This window comes from Cylas formicarius, unplaced genomic scaffold (assembly GCF_029955315.1).
Source record: "Cylas formicarius isolate icCylForm1 unplaced genomic scaffold, icCylForm1.1 PGA_scaffold_1__22_contigs__length_36826433, whole genome shotgun sequence".
Classification (NCBI taxonomy): domain Eukaryota; kingdom Metazoa; phylum Arthropoda; class Insecta; order Coleoptera; family Brentidae; genus Cylas; species Cylas formicarius.
The window spans coordinates 9216385-9228332 of NW_026844264.1; the positions used below are offsets into that span (position 1 = coordinate 9216385).

The 11948-nt window shown below is 35.8% G+C and overlaps 1 non-coding gene across 1 annotated transcript; it reads right to left on the reverse strand.

The window, feature by feature from the left end:
* Positions 1 to 1631: 1631 nt before the first annotated feature.
* Trnar-ucu (transfer RNA arginine (anticodon UCU)) lies at positions 1632 to 1704 on the reverse strand. The gene has a single exon. It is a non-coding gene; the product is annotated as a tRNA-Arg (tRNA).
* Positions 1705 to 11948: the final 10244 nt, after the last annotated feature.

Genomic DNA, 11948 nt, shown 5'->3' on the forward strand with positions numbered 1-11948 from the left:
GGTACCCAAAAACAACGAAATGTAAAACAATGAAAACTCGGCTATAAAAGAAACTCGCTCCGGTAAAAGTAGAGCATAAATGACATGGAACACCTGTAGCACAGTTTATCAGGTTTATGAAGAGGGGAAATATGGGGAGCGATAATAACAATGTACCACCCGCACCAACCGCCTAGGGGTAACCTACATTCGCTTCTGAGGAGCGCTCATAGAAAACGTGTCCTCTTTTAGATGGGTGCTCCTCACAAGTTATAAAAGAAACTAACTAAAGACTAACCAAAACTAACTTCGAGACGAACACGAAGACTGTAAATTTACAGGCAAATTTACAAATTTTCATCTAATGTAAATAATCCATAAACCCTAAAAACATATATAAGATTTGCATTTAGTGTTAAAAGTGGCACTTTTTGTAAGCAAATGCAATTTGTAAACGGTTAAAGCTGTTTAGTAGGAATTATTGCTAAAGCACATTGGAATTTTCCAGTACCAAACGAAATTTGTGTAAAACTAGTACTGTCACTGTTTTGAAAAGTACGACAGACAAAATATTTATTAATCGCAAATACATAACGTATCTTCACTGTGCGAATTTTTCAATTTAAAGACCCAAATGTTGGATTTATCATTCACTATGGAAGTTTTTAATTATTCTTTGAGTAATATTTTTCACGATTTCCGCGTTTACAATGTTCTCAAATTCGTAGGTTCAGTTTGCAGTTGTTAACTTTAAATGCTTTGCATCTGAATATAACAAAATTCCATTTGAAAAGTTTCCCCACGGGAGTGAGTGAGAATTTTTCTAAAGAGAGTGAATAAAACTAAAAAAGGGTTTTGTTTTACTAAATGATCATCTAACTTGAACAAACTATTTAAATGCAGCAAAAGTCTATATAAGAAGTAATAGTATCAAAAAGAATAAATAATAATCTTTTGTTCTCACTTAGCAGCGTAGGACTGGGCTAGATCTCACCACCTACTTATCTATAATTTTGTAATATTAACGTTATTTAATTAATTTTAATTAATTTAATTTAATTCGGTTAGTAGTGAGATATGCTAGCTAAATTTGATCTCCGTTTAATAAAATTAGAACCAAAAAAATGTGCGGGGAAAATGTTCGCGAATTACATTTAAAAATACCTAAACGTATTCCTCTAGTAAGGTGATGCTCGGGAGGTCAAGAGGCGGTCCAAAAACGCCCATTATGGAAAAAAAGGACGAAAAGCCCGCATTTTTGAACTCAATTTCCGCATTCGGATAATTCATGGCCCTCGAATAATTTATTCGCTTGGGCCCTTGCCCGATACACAATGCACGTAAATGTTTATTTATATTAATAAATATTCTGGTTCGTAACAACGTGTAAATATTTACGAAACGCAGTAAAAAAGTTATCACATCGGAAATTGTTAAATTTCCAAATTGCAACCGTAGATAGAGGGAGGAAAAGGCCCGCTGGGGGGTACGGGGCTGGTGGGACGATAAATAAATAAATATTTTCCGGGCCTGCACAACGTAATCGACATTTTGTTATTGTTTGCACGGATTTTATTTATTTTCAGTTCGTTTCCGTTTGGTTCGGACAGTGCGTGGCAAAGAGAAATGCGTGAAAAAAATCGCAACAGCATCATCCCTGGTGGGGATCGAACCCACGACCTTTGGATTAGAAGTCCAACGCGCTATCCTCTGCGCTACAGGGACTTAGTAACTTAATTTATTGAAGTCCCTTATTTCTTTTAACGTGTTTGTTTAATTTCTTGAAAATGTCCTGCACAATCAACTGTAATAACAGCTTAAACTCGAGAAGAGATAGAGACGACCTCAGCAATATTTACACTTTCTTATTACAAGAAAAATTTACAAAAAAAATGCGAGAATTCCCAATTTTTACATTCAGCATCAGCGTGGACGCCACAAGAAGCTTCAGATCGATTCTGCTGCTAAATTGTTCTGACTGGCGTTTAGTAACAATACCTTAAACGATAGCAAGCGCTTGTTACTGTAAGCGATCTAAGTCCTAACTACTTCGAGTTACCGATTATTGAATAATAATAGGAGGGATGATAAATTTGCTCGTAAGTCTTTGATCTTGTCATTTTGACGGTTTAATACATCTTTCAAAAATAAACAAATGAGTGAGGTGACATTGGTTATTTTTGCTACCCAACAGAAATACTTTTTACAAAACGTCTGGATTCCTCGCTATTCCCTTCTTCTGAGCTTGACTTTTAGGATGATTGGCGAAACGTTAGCAAGTTCGAGTCATCAAAAACCGACGCAGGAGGAATCCAGACGTTTTGTAAAAAGTATTACAGTGGAAGTTTCTTTGAAAAATTACCTAACAGAAACTTTAAACAAAATTTATTTTGGATTTTGATCGTTTTTCCTTTTTTATGTAGTTAGTTATATTTTTTAGATGTTTATAACAGTTGCTTGATTTTTCGTAAGAACATAATAAATCGTCTAGTAAAAACAGATAGAGAATCTGTTTCGACCAGTGTGTAATAACAGGGCTCTTTCATAAAATTGCCCAAGGTGACTTAGATCGTTTTTCCCGTGTATTCTTCATCTGTGTTGTTAAATATTTGTTGGACGTATACATAACATACAATTCCAGAACAAACAATTACTCACTTTTGCAATAATTTCACGTGCAAGTTGTCTGATAACGATATTTAACTGTTTACCTGCTGTGATCTGGTATACACCCTGGCCACAAAAAGCAAAATGCTGTTTTTTTTACAAATCTGTAAGAGCAAGTTTGTGTCGTCGTTGTGAAGCAACATAAATGGCTCTATTTTGGCAATCAAATGTCTGCTGTCCAATTCGAAATAAATTATGAACAAACTTTGAGCTCTTATGTACCGATGTTAATATTTTCTCCTGTTTCTAAAGGTTGGTTATGTGATGGACGCAAATTAACGGAAAATTGTCTTTACTGATTTTTCACATTTTCTGCAACAAAAAGTTCACACAAAGATGATACACCAATATTGTTGGTAGCGGTGCAAGTTAACATTAGCAAGGTCTTGTTAATTTGCCCATTCATATGGTTATGACTGGAGCATCTGAATTCCATTTAGTAAAAATAGCTGAGTTAGCTATAAGTATTATTGTCAAATCGAATCAGAATCGTTATATTGTTATTGTTTAGTTTTCATTTTTTCTTGCTGGTGATCTTGGTGTTTTCGTCAAGATCCAGTATGATTTTTGGCTCTGTAGCCTTTATAGTTCTGATACTACTTTGTATTAATAGCAATACAGAGTTTGATAATAATATTCCATACAATATAGCTTCATTATTATTTATTTAATAATAAATAATAGCAAGGAAAAATTCTTGAATATGAGTAATAAAAAAAACTAATAGAAAACAATAACCACTTCTCTGCTACCCGGAGGAAAACAACTACATCATTCACAAAGGTATAAAGTTTTCGAACCGCACTTAAAGTATCGACACGGATAACGGGGGTATCGCCCAAGGCAGTATCTTTGAAGTCGCGCCCAAAAGGAAACCGCGGAAAATATAAGGAAGGAAAACGGAAGAGATTGTTGTTTTTTGTTTACACCACCAGACGACCACTTTAACGTTTTATACCGTTGTGTTTCGCGTAAGCATACTTGCTTAAGCGGCACTAATTGTTTGAGACTTAATTAAAATTTTGCTTCCATTGCCAGCGCCATCTTTAACCGGCAATACAAACTGCAAATGGGAGCGAAGATATATTCTCACCATTTTTCTTATTCAAAAACAAATCAAACTTTTAAATTATATTTAAGTAGTACATCAGACGCAATTCTAGAACTGTTTGGTAACTTGTCCTTTCGGTTCTGAAGAAGTAGATTCTGTTCCAAGGGACAAACTTATGTATTACTTATTGTGTTTGCTTTAGGGGATTGCATGAGAGCAACAATGCTGCATGTTACTATTATTAATTATTGTCCCGTCACCACATCCAATCAGGTATAGACGTATTCCTGTAACGCTAAAAACATTTAAGAAATTTCTTTTGTAAGAACAACGACAGTTTTCTTTTACTTCCTCGATCTTTTAGGTCCAGTAGAAGAAACGCACCAGCTGATCAGATTATGTACAAAACGAAAACCAACGCACGCGATTGCAGTGGAAAATGGGCACAATAATAAAGGCCTGGTAGCCTAAATACTGGCGAACTTTCATACGAATAAATGAATAATCGATATAAAGGAGCGCCGGCAGAGTCCTGGGCACAGCTTTACTCCGAATATCGACTCGATGCACGTATGGCCCTGTCCGCGATCGTTTGGAAATTCCGAAATTAAGAACACCTGCGACATGATTCCAAGAGAGCAACCATGCGATCCTGGCAACGCGAAGAGTTGAGTTGCTGTTTTTAATTCTCCCATTCTTAATTAAAAGTAAATAATCGTCTTTGTTTAATTTATATGATTCTACTATAATTATTCTTAATACCAACTAAATGATAATTCAAGATAAATTTTGTATAGAAGCCAGATTGAACTGACACCGTGTTCTGGTAATGCAAATGGTGATTTCATCAACAAACTGACCGCAAAACAAAGCCCTTAAAGTCTTATTTTCTCTAAAGTATTCCATGGCAAAAAATTATATTATATTTCAGAATCGACGATTTAGGATTCACAATCAGACCCAGCACTCGTAAAAAGGTCGTTATTGTAAAATGGGGTACCTTTTTCAGATCGTCAGGTCTGGGAGTTCCGACACTATTTTTGAGTTTTGTGTGTATGGTATTTGAGGCTACAGTATCTGGGGTATATTCCTAAGATAATTTTCGCTGCTATTGCCGTGATATAGCATAGAATATATCATGTGTTGGCGCTAGGAGATTGGATTTCTGGTTACCTTCCAAATCCATGTCAGTGTTACCCAATAATGTACCTAAAAGAATGCTGTGCATATAATGTTTATGAATATTTCTTCAAAGAAACTTGTAAGTACACATCTTCTGGATTTCTCCTGCGTCGGGTGCTGACTCTTTCTGGCCGATGTTTCATCGGACATGCTGCTGGCTTCTTTAGAGCGCTGTCTGAAACAGTTCAACGTCAGGGAGAATGAGTCAACACCCAACGCAGAAGAAATTCGGAAGATTTGTACCCACAATGTATGTAAAATTTGGCACTGTCCGCATTACGTATACGAATTTGTTAGAAAAAATCGCAATAAAGGTAGAATTTAATACAGTTTGTAGTGGTGGTTATGTTTGAATATAAGCGTAGTTTCCACAATAAAGAAGTTAGTAAGGTAAAATGGCCGAAGCAACTTTATTCCTTCTGGCAATAGATAATACTTTCTATTGTAGCTATGAAATTTCCAAAAGAAGCAGAAGGGCCGAAATTTCGGAATATTATAATAACAATAACAATATTTCATAAAATATTTCTCATCGTATATTTCATTATGTTGCCCTGTGATCGTGCCCTCCATAAAATATTATTGATGAATGCATAATATTTTCTTAGTTCCCACTTATCTGGAAAAGAGCGGCAAAAAATAATCACGAATTAATGGAACTTCAAGTAAGAAATTTTGTCAACGAGAATAAAAAATTTCCCGGCCCTGTTGAAATCATTCTTATCTGATCGAACTTAAACTTAAACTTAAAGAAAAGCGTCCAAATGGCATCGACATTAATTCCGGAGTACAAAGTAGTGTACTGAGATCGCTACTGTACACTATTCATACTTATCAATTTCATCGGTCACTTAAACATACATTAATTAAATATCATCTATGTGCCGCACCAATTACAGTAACCATCAACAAATTAGTGAATCTATTAAATCCGATATAACTAACTTTTATAACTATGCCAATGAACAATGAACAATGAACAAAGACATTTCTTATCAGGAAAAATCAAAAAAACCCTCTGTCAGTCCCCTGGTTTTATCTCAGTTAAATCCCTACTGTGCAGTGTTTGTCCCTTGATTGATTCAGTGTATAATAAACGTGTGCAAAAACTTCAAAGTTCATGCTAATAAAAGGGGTGCGAATTTATCACCATATTTAAAATTACTTACTCAGGATTTCAGGATGGCTTAATATGAACAACAGATATAAGCTACATATTGCATCTTTTTTATTATTCATCATTAAAAAGAAGTCCCCTCCATAATTATTTAATAAAGTTTCATGGTTTAAATTTACGACACAAAGTTCTACTTACGGTACCGCAGCATAGAAAGGAAGTTTTTGCCGATTTGATTAACTCATTGAATTTATCCAGCGTCTACGACATATGATGATTAAAGTTGCCCTTTTCTTTTTCAGCTCTTTATTTTGAATTATATATTATATGACTTTCATATAAGCCTGTTGACAAAGTTCGGTTTAAAATGTTGTTAATTTAATAAACCTATTATTATTATTATTATTATTATTATTAAGAGCAAGAAAAAGAGAGCATACTTCATCGTTCTTGTTACCGCACACATTACAGCTCTTCCTTCATCAGCACTGGTAAATTAAAGTTTTTCTTAATTTAAGTTGCCCGCCGCCACCTCAACCAAAAAATTGATCTGTATGTACCAGAACGTTAGGGATCTCAGAACTAGGACCCATGCCTTTTACAGTGGCGTAACTTCCTCAGGGCATGATATCGTCGCTGCTATCGCATCCTGGTTTTAACCAGATTTTCGAGACTGCACACTTGCCGGATTCTTATCTGGTTTACCGCTCAGACAGAAGGCAAGACTAACCGGGGTGGTGGTGTCATGCAACACGCTTCAAGCATTGACTTCTTATTCTGTAAAATCTCTTTAGATTATTTTGTCTTTTATGTATTCATAGTTTACATTCCGCCAACTGCTGCCAGCTTCGAAGTTGTTGGGTGACTTCAATATTCCTTCTTTCACTGTTTCAGCTCCTATTAATACCAGACATAGATCCCTACTCAATTTCAGTGCCATCTTGAATGTTAACTTCGACGTTGCGATAGTGAGAAATGCAGTCCCACTTTTCTACACGTCTTTAATTGTCCAACCAATAGGAATGATAAAACCGAATTATGAAGTGTTCGGATGTCGACAGGGCTCTAACACTTTTTTCCGACATTCTAAACAATATTTTAACCACTTTCATGTTCACTGAAACACCGAGACGAAAGCGAATTCCATCATGGTTCAGCAAAGACATGATCGCAAATATATTTGAGAAGGAGAGAGCTTTCCGCAATTTCAAGCAACACAAATCTTATTATTTGGGAAGATATACCGCACTGCGCAATCAATTAAGTTCAAGTCGCGCATTGCCTATACTCATTTTGTCCATCAACCCCGAACTAGTCAACGTACTAAGCTTACCATCGAGGATGTCTATCCATAAGCAAAGCACTCAAAAATAAAATAACTGTCGGTCCTGATGGCATACCAAGTTTAATCGTGAGAGACTGTTCCTGCGCACTGTGTGCTCCTTTATATCACATTTTTAACTTGAAACGGGTATTTATTCAGAACCCTGCAAAATTGGCAAAGTTTATCCTTTTCTCAAAAAAGGTCGAGCTTCCGCAGTTGAAAACTACCGACCTATTTCGATCTTTAAATGTTGAATCCCTTTTAACCCTCCACGAGGCACATAAGCTTATAAGAAATGGTCCTGCTCAGACGCCGGTATACATCTTTTTTTCGCGATTTTCGAGTGTTTTTTGGACATTGCTACGAAACACGATAAGTGTCCGAAATTTGAAGCAATCGATTTCATATTTGGCATATATATGCAGATTTGCCCCGTGACGGAATCTATTGAAAATGGGGGGGCTGGGGGTCGGAAAGTATCATTTTTCAAAAAACGTTTACGAGACCAAAAAAATCTTGAACCAGAAGACGCAGACGATACGACTTTATAAACTCTTATTCTTGACAATTTTTCAAGAACATACAGGGTGCGCCGCAAATTCAAAAAAAGGGAGCAAAAAAAGAGGCACTTTCTTTTACATTGCGATATAGCCCGCACAGAGAGCTAAAACTTTTGTATTTAAGGTTTTCAGCTATTGTACAGGGTGTCCCTGATATTCCCTGCTAAATAAGAAATGTGTCCTAAATTTGCAGATATCAACTTCAAATTTACCAGAGAAGTAAAGGTCCGTGTCGATATTAAAACAATAGAAATTGGGTGCAATCATATTTTACCAAGTATTTTTGAAACATTTTCGAAAATTTTTTTTTGGTGATTTTGGGTTCCAGAAAAATATGTTTTCCTCCATAATTGTTCACCCGATCGACAAAATTCTTTAACCAGCATATGCGGAAGATGCAGAGCATTTATTTCGGGCATTTCTTCGATTATATACAGGGTTTTCAAATTATAGGCAAACATCTAAAAGGCCTAGAAAATTGTTCTTCAACAAAGTTAATTATTAACCCCAAATCATAAATCTTAAAAAATGTGGCTAATCGGTTCAAGCAGTGTCATACGTCGCATCAAGAGCTACAATTTTTGTAGTTGCGGTTTTCGTCTATCGCATACGCTGCTCGGGATATTTCGAAAAATCCATATGAAAATCGCTATTTCGGGGGCTCAGTCAAGATGCGATGACGTCATTGATTATTACGTCGCACTGTATGGTTTCAGAAAAAAGTTATTTTCTCGAAAACAATTTACTATTATGGAAAAATTCTTGCACCAGGAAACGTGGAAGATACAGGGCTATAACCTCCATTAGAATTTTTTGAATTATGTACAGGGTGTGTTAATTATGGGTAAAAAAATTTCAAAGACCCTGAAAATTGCAGTTTTCATGGATTAGTTATTAGCCGTAAATGGAAAAATATAAAACATGGAATAATTTGGTTTAAGCAATATCGTAAACTGTATCGAGAGAGTTCCAGGTTTCGTCTACCATACAAAAAGTGTATAGATATTGTATGATTTATATTTAATATTTCCTGTAATTGCTTTGGAAATAAAGTTCTATTATTTATTGCTGGTCCTCATTTTCAATATATTTCGTTAGGTTGCTACATTTGGTGTTATTTTACTTTTTTTTTTAAATAGGGTTTCATTACGTTGTCGATTGTTCGTAGGGACTCGTAAATCACCTGAGGCGCTCTTATCATGCGTTGGAATCCTCGAACGGAGCAGTTCGCGAACGAATTATCGGAGAGTGAGTGAAGAAAAAAAAAGCCGAAAGAAGCGGGGCAACGGATAATCCCGATGACACGTTTTTATCGTTAAGGAGCGAGGGATGAGGTACGAGGATTAACCGAGCGACACGACAGGCGTCCCTTAGACCCGAACATCTATTAAAACTTCTTTGTTTTAATGAAAATAATTTCTTATCGCCGGGCGGCGTTCATCGCGAAAGATTAGGACGGGGGCGCGGGGAGAGGTGGGTGTCGTAAAAGACGGGTATGAGGGGGACGGACATATTTGAATAAGGGTCGCTTCTCTTCGGGACAGCGTTAAAGCAATTAGCTGAGTATTATAAGGGCGACACAAAAGGCCATCGAAGTAAATTGAATTTCGATTGTGGACGCCTCCGACTCATTAGGGTACCATCGGGTAGAGAAAAACGGGCCTCCGTAAATGCCGGCCCCGGGGGGGTTTTGTCTGCGGCCGGTCGTGTTTGCTTTTAAAAATACTTGGTGCCAGCCGCAGAATAATACGATTAGGCAGGGTGAGACGGAAAATCGTGAACAATAGAGACGCGTTTAGCTGAAGGTTGACGCTTGTACAAATCTCTAGAGAGGTGGTTTCCGCCGTGTAAAAAAATAAAATAATTATTAATAACGTATTATATCTATAACAGTAAAAGATTTTTGATTATTAATATTATGCGCGTATCTGTTAAAAAAATATATAATCCAAGTGCTCGAGACTTAGAGTTATAATGATAGAATTTTAAAGTCAGGGCGTTTTTAATAAAATCGGGTTTGAACTTAAATCTGCGTTACTATTACCACAATCGTGGAAAAAGATCAGAATAATAATTCAATAACAATACAATCAGTAAAAGTTACAACTTTTCGAATATTTTTCAAAAACTCAGAAATGATCTAACTTAAAAAATTCTAACTTCAAACCTCAACAGCTTAACCAACCAGTTTCAGTTAGGCTCTGGAGAAGCCAACAGGATGATGATGAAAATGTCAGCAAGTTCGATTCAATAACAACCGAAGCAGGAGGAATCCAAAAGTTTTGTAAATAGTTACTACAATAGCCTGGGGAAGTTTCTTTGAAAAATGAAGTTTTAAAGCATTTGTTAGCCCTAGCTAGTGACGATGTTTAATTGTAAGTAATAAATGCAGATAAAACTTTTAGAAAACAATAAATTTTGGCCTTACGCAAACGTGGAATGACGATTCATCAGCATTCGGCAGCGAAAGGAATTTAGTGAATACAGTACAAGGATAAAACAAAGAAATTTTTTAAATAGGTTTTTTTTGAGTTCTAGTCCTACAGACATTACAATGATCGTTAAAGGAGAAGTGTCACTTATTGTTAAAACAAAATTAATTAAACAACAATATCCATTTCTTCAAGATTTTATATGAAGTTACCAGTATAAGTGTTGCCATATAAAAACCTTAGAAGAAATTAGTATTACAAAAAGTTCGGCGGAAGTTGAAGTTGTTGAAGAACTGCATAACGTGTCGGTCCCCTCATAAAAATTCAATTGGAATTATTAAGATTTAATTTATACGTTAAAAGTTGTTAATTACATCAATCGTTGTTAATTGCAAGCATACGCGAATAATAAATACCGTTACAAGGCTTCAACCCATCTTAAAAAGTAACTGCAGTGGCTCTGCTAAATTCTGATCTAGAAAGGATTAGAAATATATCACTTCGTCATAAAATACGAATCCACCTATCCAAATGCTCCCTTTTCATTTTTAGTATAAAACACAATCTGGGAAAAATAAATAACTTTAATATAAAAATTAATAACAACATATCAATAATCCAACAAATTTGTGTTAAAAACTTGGGAGTGTACTAGGACGCATCAACCGCTTCTTTTTTCTCTCTTTTCATTCCTTAATAGAAATGTGAAAAAAAATTTAAGTGAATCGTTGGTTCTTTCATATTTTCTTTTCTGTGATATAGCGTATACCAATTTTTTACATTTTCTAGAAAAAAACACTCATCCGATAAGTACAAAATGGCTGAACTGAAATGGATGAACAGAGAGATCATTATCATCATCCACACATCCAACAAACTAATTAGGATTTCCAGTGCCGACTGAAGCAATACTCGTTTAAGACAACAATCGCTTCAAATTCCTAAATATGCTACATTGAACTAATTATAGTCAATTATAATTATAATGATGAAGAGGCCAGACTTCGCTATTGGTCAATTTACCTACTGTATGTGTTATTTTTTCTACTAGCATTATTATTAGTTTTCTCTTGTTTTTTAATTCTGTGTTTCTTTATTTCATTTTGTAATTATTTATTTATTTACTTATTGACTTGACTACTCTGGGACATCCAGGATATATATTTTCATAAAAACGGAAATTATAACCATTTTAGAACTTCATCCACAATAGTATTCTTGCATATTTAATAAATAAGTAAAAATTATCTTCTTGGAGGCCATCGCCCATATGCGGAAACTACTGTGGGATTGATTGGCCGTCCGTGATCACGAGGGCGGCGTAATTTTTTGACAGATGAGGTAAATAGCAGCGTGAGCGTCCAAACTACATTCGGAAAGGAAAAAAATTATCCCGTCTATGCCAGGGCCACGGACGCGTCGTGACGAATCGCTGATCATTTTTTTCCGCACCGCACCCGGATGCCAAAAAAAAAAATAGGGGGCCAAGTTACCCCTTTTGTTCTAATTGTGTACGTGATTGACGCCGCCTGACAACCGATAACGCCGAAAGTTAGAGCAGATAAATCCAGAGCCCGTCCAAACCATTTTTAGAGTTTTCCGTCGCGCGGTATATACAGGGTGGCGCAAAGTGAAA